Genomic DNA, 14,114 nt, shown 5'->3' with positions numbered 1-14,114 from the left:
GGTGAGTCTACAAACATGAGCTGCAGCCAGCATAGAGTCAGAGAATCCCTACAATGTAGACCCAGGCCATTCAGCCCATTGAGTCCATACCAACCCTCTAAAGTATATCCCATCCAGCCATAACCCCCAAGTTATCCCTGTAACCCTGCATTCCCCATGGCTAATACACCTAGCCTGCACCTTCCTGGACACCATGGACAATTTAGCATGGTCAATCCATCCTAACCTGCACATTTTTGGACTGTGGGAGGAAACCAGAGCAAGCGGCAGAAACCCACGCAGACACGGGGAGAAAGTGCAAGCTCCACGCAGACAGTTACCCGAGGGTGGAATCGAACCCAGGTCCTTGGAAGGATAAGTCAGGGGCCACTTCAATGAACGCTGCACAAGAGCGCTATGAAGCTTGGGGCTGTCCCTTTTCATGTAAAAATAGTGGCCAATTCATTGAACAAAAACAGAAATTGTCTGGCAGCAGATCTCCTCAGAATGGATGACTGGATTCCAAACATCAATTTTGCTTTCACTCCACAGATGCTGCTGGACCGGCTTAGTTTCTCTGGCAATTCCTGTTTTATTTCGGTCTTCCAGCATCTACAGTTCTTTGTTTCATTTCCGTGTAAGCACTTGTAGATCCGGTCGTAACACAGTGCCCGATGGCTAAAATGTCAGCTTTCAATACAACACAAGTCAAGGCTACCTTACATCTGAGTAGCACAGTGGAAGATTACATTGAGGTCATGAAATCATTACAGTTTGACATGCATGGCCAGTTTGGTGCCCCATAAGCTCAGGCTGCTGCCAGCATTGCTAGGAAGCCCAGGACTCAAAAGGGCTTATAAACTCTCCAAACAGTTTTAACAATCCATGTTCCCTCTAGATGACTATGATAGCTGAAGGTAAAAACAATGACTGCAGATGCTGAAAACCAAATACTGGATTAGTGGTGCTGGAAGAGCACAGCAGTTCAGGCAGCATCCAACGAGCAGCTGAAAGGCAGCTCCAGAGAGCATTCGTATCATGTGATGCACTAACTCACTCCTGCCTCTCAAGTTGATGGCATGTATAATCCCTTCCATTACTCCTCCAGTGTATATGCCATTGACTCTAGTGCAGACTATTGCTGTCCATGTAAATACAGTGCAGTTCAAGATCAGGTATTTGAAACACTCCTGTAGAGTCATAGGGTTATAAAGGTGTACATAAAGGAAACAGACCCTTTGGTCCAACCCGTCCGTGCCGACCAGTTATCCCAATCCAATCTAGTCCCACCTGCCAGCACCCGGCTCATATCCCTCCAAACCCTTCCTATTCAATGACCCATCCAAATGTCTTTTAAAGGTTGCCAGCCTACACCTCATCCTCTAGCAGCTCATTCCATACATGTACCACCCACTGCATGAAAAAGTTGCCCCTCAGGTCGCTTTTATATCTTTCCTCTCTCACCCTAAACCTAAGCCCTCTCGTTCTGGACTCCCCCCACCCAGGGAAAAGCCTTTGTCTATTTATCCTATCCATGCCACTCATAATTTTGTAAGCCTCTATAAGGTCACCCCTCAGCCTCCAGGGAAAACAGCCCCAGCCTGTTTAGCCTCTCCCTGTAGCTCAAATCCTACAACACTGGCAACAGCCTTGCAAATCTTTTCTGAACCCTTTCAAGGTTCACATCTTTCCGATAGGAAGGAGACCAGAATTGCACACAATATTCCAACAGTGGCCTAATCAATGTCCTGTACCTCCGCAATATGACCTCCCAACTCCTGTACTCAACAATCTGACCAGTAAAGGAAAGCATACCAAACACCTTCTTCACTATCCTATCTACCTGCGACTCCACTTTCAAGGAGCTATGAACCTGCACTCCAAGGTCTCTTTCTTCAGCAACACTCCCTAGGACCTTACCATTAAGTGAATAAGTCTTGCTAGGATTTGCTTTTCCAAAATGCAGCACCTCACATTTATCTGAATTAAACTCCATCTGCAACTTCTCAGCCCATTGGCCCATCTGATCAAGATCCTGTTGTAATCTGAGGTAGCCTTCTTCGCTGTCCACTACACCTCTAATTTTGGTGTCATCTGCAAACTTATTAACTATACCTCTTATGTTCACATCCAAACCATTTATATAAATGACAAAAGTAGAGGACCCAGCACCGATCCTTGTGGCACTCCACTGGTCACAGGCCTCCAGTCTAAAAAAAAACCCTCCACCACCACCCTCTGTCTTCTACCTTTGAGCCAGTTCTGTATCCAATTAGCTAGTTCTCCCTATATTCCGTGAGATCTAACTTTGCTAATCAGTCTCCCATGGGGAACCTTGTCAAATGTCTTACTGAAGTCCATATAGATCACATCTACCGCCCTGTCCTCATCAATCCTCTTTCAAAAAACTCAATTAAGTTTGTGAGACATGATTTCCCACGCACAAAGCCATGTTGACTATACCTAATCAGTCCTTGCCTTTCCAAATATATGTACATCCTGTCCCTCAGGATTCCCTCCAACAACTTGCCCACCACCGACGTCAGGCTCACCGGTCTATAGTTCCCTGGCTCGTCTTTACCGCCCTTCTTAAACTGTGGCACCACGTTAGCCAACCTCCAGTTTTCCAGCACCTCACCTGTGACTATTGATGATACAAATATCTCAGCAAGAGGCCCAGCAATCACTTCTCTAGCTTCCCACAGAGTTCTAGGGTATGTCTGATCAGGTCCTGGGGATTTATCCACTTTTATGTGTTTCAAGGCATCCAACACTTCCTCCTCTGTAATATGGACATTTTTCAAGGTGTCGCCATCTATTTCCCTACATTCTATATCTTTCATATCCTTTTCCACAGTAAATACTGATGCAAATTACTCATTTAGTATCTCCCCCATTTTCTTGTTAATCTTTGAGGGGCCCAATTCTCTCCTTTTTGACCTTAAAGTATTTGCAAGAAAAACCTTTGGATTATCCTTATTTCTGTTTGCCAAAGCTATCTCATGTCCCCTTCTTGCCCTCCTGATTTCCCTCTTAAGTATACTCCTACTGCCTTTATACTCTTCTAAGGATTCAATCCATCCCGTCTATACCTTTCACATGCTTCCTTCTTTTTCTTAACCAATCCCTCAATTTCTTTAGTCATCCAGCATTCCCACTACCTACCAGCCTTTCACTTCACCCTAACGTGAATATACTTTCTCTGGATTCTCGTTATTCTCATTTCTGAAGGCTTCCCTTTACCTGCAAACATCTGCCCCCAATCAGCTTTCTAAAGTTCTTGCGTAATACCATCAAAATTGGCCAATTTAGAACTTCAGCTTTTAGATCTGGTCTAGCCTTTTCCATCACTATTTTAATTCCAATAGAATTATGGTCACTGGCCCCAAAGTGCTCCCCCACTGACACCTCAGTCACCTGCCTTGCCTTATTCCCCAAGAGGAGGTCAAGTTTTGCACCTTCTCTAGTAGGTACATACTGAATCAGAAAATTTTCTTGTACACACTTAACAAACTCCTCTCCATCTAAATCCTTAATGCTATGGCAGTCCCAGTCTATGTTTGGAAAGTTAAAATCCCCTGCCATAACCACCCTATTATTCTTACAGATAGCTGAGACCTCCTAACAAATTTGTTTCTCAATTTCACTCTGACTATTTGGGGGTCTATAATGCAATCCCAATTAGGTGATCATCCCCTTCTTATTTCTCAGTTCCAGCCAAATAACTTCCCTCGATGTATTTCCGGGAATATCCTCCCTCAGCACAGCTGTAATGCTGTCCCATATCAAAAATGCCACTCCCCCTCCTCTCTTGCCTCCCTTTCTATCCTTCCTGTAGCATTTGTATCCTGGAACATTAAGCTGCCAGTCCTGCCCATCCCTGAGCCATGTTTCTGTAATTGCTACGATATCCCAGTCCCATGTTCCTAACCATGCCCTGAGTTCATCTGCCTTCACTGTTAGGCCCCTTGCATTGAAATAAATGCAGTTTAATTTATGAGTCCCATCTTGTCCCTGCCTGCCCTGACTGTTTGACTCACTTCTGTTCTCAACTGTACTAGTCTCAGATTGATCTCTTTCCTTACTATCTCCCTGGGTCCCAACCCCCACCTTACTAGTTTAAATCCTCCCGAGCAGTTCTAGCAAATCTCCCTGCCAGTATATTAGTCCCTTTCCAATTTAGGTGCAATCCGTCCTTCTTGTACAGATCACTTCTACCCAAAGAGTTTCCAATGATCCAAAAATGTGAATACTTCTCCCATACACCAACTCCTCAGCCATACATTCATCTGCTCTATCCTGCACTGACTAGCTCGTAGCACTGGGAGTAATCGAAATATTCCTACTCTCGAGGACCCCCTTTTTAAATTCCTGCCTAACTCCAAGTAAACTCCCTTCAGAATCTCAACCTTTTCCCGTCCTATGTCTTTGGTTCCAATGTGGACAATGACCTCTTGCTGGCCCCTCTCGCCCGTGAGAACATTCTGCACCCTCTCTGAGACATCCTTGATCCTGGCACCAGGGAAGCAACACATCATTCTGATTTTTCATTGCTGGCCACAGAAATGTCAGTCTGTACCTTGGACTAGAGAGTCCCCTAATACAATTAATCTCTTGGAACCCAACGTACCGATCATTGCATCAGAGCCAGTCTTGATACCAGAAACTTGGCTGTTTGTGCTACGTTCCCCTGTGAATCAATCACTCCCTACATTTTCCAAAACAGCATACTTTTTTGAAATGGGGATAGCCACTGAAGACTCATGTACTAACTGACTACCTCTCTTATCTTCCTGGAGTTAACCCCTCTATGTGGCTGTATCTGTGACTTTTCCCCTCTCCTATATCTGCCATCCATCACATACCATTGCTGTTGCAAATTCCTCATTGCCTCTAATTGTCTCTCCAACTGATCCATTCGATCTGATAGGATTTGTAACCAACAGCATTTATTGCAGATGTAATCCACAGTAATCCATAAACTCTCCTTAAACTCCTACATCTGACAAGAAGCACATATCACTCTACCAAAGGCCATTTTTGCTCCTTCATAATATGTAGACCCAGAAAATAGCACTGTCTTATTTCTCTACAAAACAGTGCCCCAGGTTCAATTAATAGTTATGGTTTATATTTTAAGTTTAATCAAGTAGTTTTATTTCTTAAAAATATATATAATCAAGAAAGAACTCACTCTACTCACTACTGCAGACTTTCTGCAGGCCACACTTGAAACTACTCACTTATTTTATTCTGTGCTGTGAATTCGCCCAAACAGTTCCCCCAAGATTAGTTGTGAATTTCACTGTTTGTTAATTTTGCCAGACACACTCCGATGTCCAGCGATACATGAACTCAAAGGGCAAAGGCAGTAACTGTCCTGGTACACTGTGGTGACAGTTTCTTTCTCTCTCTCTCCTGCACTGACCTGACCATGTGCCTCCTTTGTCTGTTCCTCTCCCTTTTAAAAGTGCTGTTGTTTTGACTTTTTCTTTTTCCAAAGTTCGAAAACAATGCAACAGCATATAAAACAGTAATTGCTGCTCCTGGAATTTGAGGAAATCACCTCCAACACCTAAAATACCTCAATAAAGGAGCAGCTGTTACAGCCAGAAATTTTTCCTGTCCTCCATCTTGGATTACTCAGAATCCACTAAAGCTATTGAGCTTTAGTAAAGCTATTAAGCTATTGAGCAGCCTTTCACCAGTCACACTGCAGGGTAGCACTGAGGTTGGCCACACAAAGGTGCTAGACAGGCTCAAGGGAAAATCACAAGTATTGTGATTGTAACAAGGTCAGCCAGTTGAATATTGTAGAATATGAGTTCTTTGATTGGGGCTGTTAATCTGATCCAATCAGGGAGCCCTGTCTGACAGATATAAATAGGAGTGTCAGAGGTTCTGTTCATTCTCAGAGCTGGCTCTGAGGGAACTGGATCAGTATCAAGGATTCTCCATGTGTATAAAGCGTGACATGGTTACAGGATACCAGCCTCTGTGGAGATTTTTCAGTAAGGATCAATAGTTGAGTATTGCCTATTATTGGAAACGTTATTGAATCAAGCTTATATGATACATTTGGTTTGGCATGTGTCTTATTGTAAGAATTCAGGATGAGAGGATGATAGGATGGTCTATGACAAAGAATTTGAAAATGGGAAATTGTGGAAAAACATTGCTCTGGAGATTTTTTTCAGGGTTCTGCACTGTAGGAAATCTAATCTCATCTAAACCAGAAACTAATAATAAATCACCCAGTATGAAACTGACACAAGCGTGTCCTCCTTTCTTCCAACCCCTCCTCCTAAGCTGATCACAAATGGCCTGTGCCCTCATGATGTTCAAGTTCTCGACAGTAAAACAGACTTCCACCGAGGTGGGTTGCACTCATGCAGCAAATTTGATGCTTCAGGATGGAGATAGTCCACTCCATAACAAGTGACAGCATTGTTTTCACTGCAGGTGCACTGTCTACATGAGATTAGACAGCAGGTAATTAGTAATGAAGCTGGTCATGAGCAACCACCTTCATTCAATCTGATCACTCACTGCTGGCAGGACCTGGTACAGGGTGATTATGGTGTTACTGGTGCCAAGTTAGCAACATGATGGGATTGGGCATGGCTGGGCATGAAATGTACATTCAGGAAATAGAAAATCTACTGTAGGAAGCCCCACCCTTGCGACGTGCCACCTACAGATAATCAGGGTCCCTGCACCACTGGGAAATCCAGTTATCCTGTGCCTCTTCTTCCTACTTCTCATTGCTTTGTGAGAAATTTAATGCAATCTTCTAACCACATTGCAAGGTCTCAATGACCTCCCTGATGGAGAAATGATGCCAATTTCTCCAGCCAACCCTGAAAGGATCTTAAAGTGCATAAACAAAGAGTCACAGTGAACTGGGCACTCACTGGCAGTGTCATCCACCTTCTGTACTGACACTGCAAATCAGGTTCAAGGAAGTAACAGAGTTTGAAAATATAACAGAGACTGTTCTTGAATTGAAGTGGAATTATAAAAACAATCTCTGAGAACTCTAGGTGAACATGATCTTCCTTGTCTTCCTGTCAATTTTTTTTCTCTGCTGCCTTTGTTCCATTTCCAGTTCTTATTGCTATCCAAGAGGAACAGCAATTAAAACTCTCATGATATGGAGAAACAAGTTTGCTGCTCAGAGATCATCACAACTTACACTGTTCAATCCAAAGTACCTTCTGACTGAAAGAACTTCCATTAACTCAAACCTTTCACTCACAGTTCAGCAGCAAAACAATGACAAAAACACCTTATCTGAAAGCCCCAAGGTGATCACCTTGAAGAGATCAGTTGGTGGATGGGGAACAGTGTCATGTTCATCATGTAGCTGAAAACCTGTTCAGTTCTACACATTTTCATGAAATTCTTAACAGAACCTGCAGAGTACAAAATTGCAAACTATTTACCAAATCAATGGTAGCCCCTGACTGACAGTTGAAGCACACGTGGAATGCTTGCACTGCCATTTTAAACATTGCAATTGGAATGGGCCATGTTGGACATTATCAAGAACAGATGTTTTCACTATTTCTTCTTCTCTAGCCTTCCAAAACATTGCAGTGTTAGAACCTGAAAGGAATATTCTCACCTGTTCTCATTGCTAATACTTACAGCATTGGATCACAAAGATATTAGTTTCTCACAATCCCTGTGCAACTTTATTTAGTCACTCACTGGCTAGGGCAGCATTCACTACCGTTCACAAAGAGATGGTGGTGAACTACCTTCTTGAACCACTGCAATTCATTTGCTGTAGGTAGACTCACTGTCTCATTAGGAATAGAATTTCAGGATTTTAACCCAACAACATTGAAGGAACAGCAATACATTTGGATGTCAGGATGGTGAGCAACTTAGAGGGGAACTTGCAGGTGGTGATGTTCCCCTGTATCTGCTGCCTTTGCTTCTCTGGATGGCCATGGTCATGGGCTTGGAAGGTGCTGCCGATGAAGCCTTGATGGATTTTTGTGGTGTGTCTTATAGAAGATGATAGAAGAAGTGAATGGTTATAGCAATCTGGCAGTCTGCTTTGTCCTGGATGGTGTCAAACTTCTTCAATGTTGTTGGAACTCCACTCACTAGGCAAGTGGGGAGTATTCCATTGCACTCCTGACTTGTGCCTTGTAGATGGTGGACAGTCTTTCGGGACTATCTTATCTCTCCACCACCAAAACTCCCAACCTCATTCCTGATGAAGGGCTTTTGCCCGAAACATCAATTTTTCCTGCTCCTCGGATGCTGCCTGACATGCTGTGCTTTTCCAGCACCACTCTAGTCTTGAGTCTTTCGGGAGTCAAGCGATGAGTTACTTGCTACAGGATTCCTGGCCTCTGATCTGTTCTTATTGGCACAGAGCTTCTTGGTCTTGCAATATTATAAACTTTGCTAATGTAAATTATAAAGGAGAACATTCTGGGAGACTGTGTCCATTTTTAACATTAAAGAACAAGTCATGTAATATACTAATCTCTTATCTTGCAGCTGCCTGTCAGGCTGTGGAAAGAGTAAACACTATTATAAGCAAAATGGATTGTAAAAATTAACTTGCAAATAATTACTTGTCAATGAATCTTTATTTAAATCAGAGAAACTTTTCAAAATTACCACTGACATAGCAACATCAATAACCCTGCAGGTATCAGCTGTCCGATGCCCCATATGACATACCTAGAAAATAAAGCTGCTTCTTAAAACATTGGACAGATTTTCTGAGTAGTAGAAAGCAAATACAGACTGCTGCTCTGTTTGTTCTTTTTAATAAAATAAAAGAACTCTGATTTTCTAGCACATATTCTGATCAAGGCTCTTTCAATTCACATTTCTATTCTGTTAGCTCCCTTGTAATGTGGAACAGTTGGGATAGGACACAGCATGCTCTGTATTTCACAGCTGTCACTTGCTTTGTTCTGTAATTTAAGGGTGCAGACAACCACTGTTGTGAGGGTGAGCACATGAAGTAAGTGTGAGGTTAGGGTCCTGGGGGGAGAGGGTACCAGTTGTTGGTGGGTATAGTGTTAAGTCAATAAAATGCCAGGTGAGCAGTGAGAGGATGCCAATTCAAAAGGGTGCCAGGAAAGTGGTGTGTCAGATCAGTAGCGGTGTGTCAGTCAAGTAGGTAGGGTGCAAAGGATAGGGCAACAGGTGGACAGGGGGCTGGTAGGTAGAATGCCAGGGTATAATGTATGTCAGAGCGGGTGGAGGAAATTGGTCCGGGGGAGTCTGGAGGCTGTGATGTGTCTCCTTGAAATATGAGATGCTGTTCCTCAAGCTTACAATGAGCTTCACTGGAACACTGCAGGAGAGCAAAGATAGAGCTGTCAGCTTGAGAGCAAAGTGAAGAATTCAAATGTCAGGTGAGACGAAGCTTGAGGTCATGCCTGGTTCTTAAACAATGATGTACTGAGAAGCTGTCGCCCATTTTGCGTCCCCATGTAAGAGACCATAACCTGAACATTAACCCAACTGCATTGGGAGCTGCAAATACAGTGGACCAAATTGAAATGAAGTCGAGAATGTGGTGCTGGAAAAGCACAGCAGGCCGGGCAGCATCCAAGGAGCAGGCTTTTGCCCGAAATGTCAATTCACCTGCTCCTCAGATGCTGCCCGACCTGCTGTGCTTTTCCAGCACCACACTCTCGACTTTAATCTCCAGCATCTGCAGTCCTCACTTTCGCCAAATTGAAATGAAGCATACATAAATTGGTACTTCACCTTGATGAAGTCTTTGGATCTTACAGCATCATTCCCTTTGGCTGTGGAATGCCAACTCATTTCATTAAATATCCTCTGGTCTTCCACCTTAACATAGAATTTCTTTTTATCCTCATCCTATCTAACGGTACCCTGCTTAAAACCTACCATCTCTCTAATTTGATCCAGTTCTGATGTAAAGTTAGAGACTTGAAATGTTGATGCAATTTCTCTCTCTACAAATGTCTCCACTCTCTCCACTCAGTCCAAGCGGCTGAGTATTTCCAGCATTTTCTGTTATTATTTCCTCCAGCAACATGCTAAATTCGGTGAGCTCTAGGATCTGATGCTCCTATTGTTATACCTGATTCGGTAAACTTGCCAGTGTACAGTATGGGAGTAGATGATTTACCCAACAGACTAAAACATGAGATAGCAAATCAATAGCTTGAATTACAATCACTCCCTGATCTTCCTCTTTAAAGTCAATGGGAAAATCTAGGAAAGGTGTAGGGAAGGCTGATTGTTCCTTATTGCCACTTTATAGTATTACAAAGAGTCACAAACTATCCTGAGGAGTCTGTGATGTTATGTATTTGTATTTGCTTATGTCATCAAGTGAGCTGTAAACAGGATGACAATATTGTGACTGGCAGTATGAATCAATAAAATCCAGTGCAGAATTGTCAATTAAATCTTCTCAACTCCATAATGATTACCTTTCAATAATGATGTGCATCAGCAGTATTCATCCACTAGAATGCATGTGAAGAAATGACTGGGAAGTCATTAACATGGAAAATTAATATACGTGCTAGAATTCCTTATATCAAGCATGTCATATGGAGCACAATTAAATATCTGAGTAAGAAATATCAGCATTCACTAAGTCTGTCAATCATAATCATCATCACCACCAGCTTACTTTGAAAAATGGATTGAATTAGTAATACTGAGTAAATATTGCAAATCCAATTTTCCCATTTAATGGGTTGCTACGTCAGGCACAAAGGAGCCCAACTTGTGTCTATCTACTAAATCAGAATCTTTCGCTTCTGAGAAAGGCTGGGAACTAATGGTATGCAAATAGAATGCTAATTTGTGTGAAATGTACCCTTAATGCTTCAGATGGCTTGAATGCCCTTAGCCAAATGCAGTAGATAGAAAGATCATGCTTGAATAAATGCTATTAATTTCCCTTACCTTCAGGATAATTTCTGAACTATTCCAAACCAAGTCTTGTTGTTGCTGCTGTTATATCCTGGCAAAAGTGTCCCTTATAAATTGAGCCAGGAGTTGAAAAAGTAGTTCAAGAAACAAAAGCAATCTGTCCTCATTCAAGTTTGGCAGGGATGGGGATGGATGGCGGAATTCCTGAATTAATCCATTCTTAGAAATGAGTAAGAGCATTTTCTAAACATTACAATCACAAAAATCACCTGCCAATGTTGTTGAAGTCATACAGTGGATCTAGTAAAGGAATCTGTGGAGCTCTGAAAATTTCTAAGTGGTGCAGCTATTTCAAATTGAATTTGCCTCAGGCAAATTTCATTAAAAGCTGCCATACACAATTTCCTCCAATAGGAAAGTGATTTCCATACCCGTTTTGCATGTCACATCAGTAAGTTTGCTACCATGGGAGGTTTCAATGTCAAACGTTTTACACCATGCCCGTCAGAGGTTCACATATATCTGCATTTCACACGGTCGCTGCTGTTGTAGATTTGTGCCACTTGTTAAACTATGGTACTTAAAAGTCTTTTTTTATGCTTTCATTATGCAATGAACCCTTCAGGAGCAGATGGTGAAGGTGAGGGAGGGTGCCAAGCAGAGGACATCAAGCAGTTGTGCTGAGACCTCCACCAGCAGGTGGCAACAGTGAGTGAGGACTGTTCAGAAACAGTTGAATGGAACCCCTCTGGGGAAAAAAGAAGGGTCTTTGGAAGAACAAGGACTCAAAAACTTCCTCAACCAAATGTAAACCACAGTTTTCAATCCATGTAAATACATCCTTGTTTAATCTGAATTTCCATTCACGTTTGTAATTACTGGATGGCAGTAGAATAAAGAATCCCTGTTTCATGATATTCAGGCCTTCTTTTCATTTAAAATCTCGTGTCAAAATTGTAATTATTTTAAACAAGCTTTGAGATGGAAAGCCAAGGGCAAAAAGGACCAAATTCAGGAACCAAACTCCCTCACTCTAACTATTCCCCTGACAACTCACCACTGAGTTTCTACACTCGGTGGCTCAAGGTGGTTCCTGGCCTGGTATCTCAGCCTGGTCTCTCGGTGGTATGAAAGCTGGTCTCTCGGTGGCTCATGGTGGTGTCTCGGCTTGTCATGTGAGTGGATCTTGCCCGAGCATGTTCCCCGAGGCACAGGGGAGATCGGCGAGGCAGCAGTTCAAGCAGAAGTGATGGTTGCTCCATGGCAGCAACATCAAGAACAGAGAGCTCAGGTCTCCCTGGAGAATGAGATAAGCAGAGAACGCATCAAAGATGGTTGAACTTTTAACTTATTCCTATATTTTCCTGGTTTAAGCTATGAAAGACTTCAATGTTAACTATTACCTTATTTCTTCATTTTTCCATAAGACCATAAAACCATATGACATAGGTGTGGAAATAAGGCCATTCGGCCCATCGAGTCCACTCCACCGTTTAAGCATGCTGATTGGCATTTCAACTCCACTTAGCCGCTCTCTCCCCGTAGCCCTTAAATCCTTGCAAGATCAAGAATTTATCAATCTCTGCCTTGAAGAGGTTTAACGTGCCGGCCTCCACTGCGTTCTGTGGCAATGAATTCCACAGGCCAACCACTCTTTGGCTGAAGAAATGTCTCCTCATTTCTGTTCTAAATTTTCCCCCTCTAATTCTAAGTCTATGCCTACGGGTCCGAGTCTCCCTGCCTAACGGAAACACATTCCCAGCGTCCACCCTTTGTAAGCCATGCATTATCTAGTATGTTTCTGTTAGATCTCCCATCAACCTTCTAAACTCTAATGAATACAATCCCAGGATCCTCAGCCGTTCATCATTTGTTAGACCTGCCATTCCAGGGATCATCCGTGTGAATCTATGCTGGACACGCTCCAGTGTGAGTATGTCCTTCCTGAGGTGCGGGGCCCAAAATTGGACACAGTATTCTGAATGAAGAGCCTACACTTGAAACATCAACTATTCCCGAATGCTGCCTGACCAGCTGCGCTTTTCCAGAACCACACTTTACGATTCACCTCACATGAGCGAGAATGGCTCACCCTATCTCCCATTCTTCAGCTTCAGAGGGCTCCCTGAATGAATGACAAGGCATTTGTCATTCAACAGAAAAGATTGAGAGAGAAGTAGGGTTAAGATTGGAGCTGAGGGAAAACTTTTCATCAAGACGGAGTTTATAAACATTTGAGGAAACTTTAAATTCCAGAGCTTTTCTATCCAGGGACAGACAAATTAATTCAGCCCATCGCATATTTCCAGACTTAAGTTCCTCTGGAGAATGGCTTGATTTTACAATCTTCTAATTCAAAACTGAGAATGGTACCACTGTACCAAATCTGACTCTTATACAATGTCATTAAAATTAAATGAGAATTGTTCTCTATCCTCTTTGCAAATGAGAATGTTGCCATTTGAAATTAAATTTTAAAAGTTTCATTAAGTTAAGATTACAATTTTTATGCACTTCTTGCTGTTCATTTTTCACTTGCCATCTCTGTGAGTTTTGGCCAAGGGGCAATATCTTTTGACCCAATTATTTGCTCTGCTCTCGTCCAATGTAGCTTCTTCTCTGTTTATGCCACTGGCTACATTAACCTTGGTTTTAGATCTAAAGGTAGCAATTTAAGCTAAATATCTGTACTTTGTTACTTGGCCTGCCTGGTCCCTAACTAAAACTTCCCACCCCACAAACTATGCTTGATCCCAACCTCCCAAGTGTTGAACTCCCAACTTTGCTGCCTCTATCAGCCCTGGGCTCAGAGTAAAAAACTCCAAACCTTGCTCTCTGATTATGTAACAGCTTTGGGAGGACAGGAATATAATCATAGTTTCTCAAACCTTGACATCCCAAAACTGATGGCTTACAATGAGAAATCAATGCTGCCCATCAAAATCTCAAACCACAAAGCCCTTGTCCAAAGCTTCCAAACCTAAAATTAAAAAAGAAATCCATGCTTATCTCAGTGAGACGAGACTTTTTGTCTTATTGTGAAATATTTAAAACAATGGGAAATAAAAAGTAACGAAAGAAGCTTTATATAACCATTGACACCGTTTATTATGTCGGACACATGTTGAGTGGTCTGCTTCATTCTTGCAAAGGTGTGTACCTGAGGATGGTGATGTAACATTATTTTAAGATGGAAATGCTCATCTGCAAGTCACCAGGACGTGGAACATGTGACT

Source organism: Chiloscyllium punctatum, chromosome 3 (genome assembly GCF_047496795.1).
Source record: "Chiloscyllium punctatum isolate Juve2018m chromosome 3, sChiPun1.3, whole genome shotgun sequence".
NCBI classification, from domain to species: Eukaryota; Metazoa; Chordata; class Chondrichthyes; order Orectolobiformes; family Hemiscylliidae; genus Chiloscyllium; species Chiloscyllium punctatum.
Note: the sequence above shows the minus strand (reverse complement) of the source record.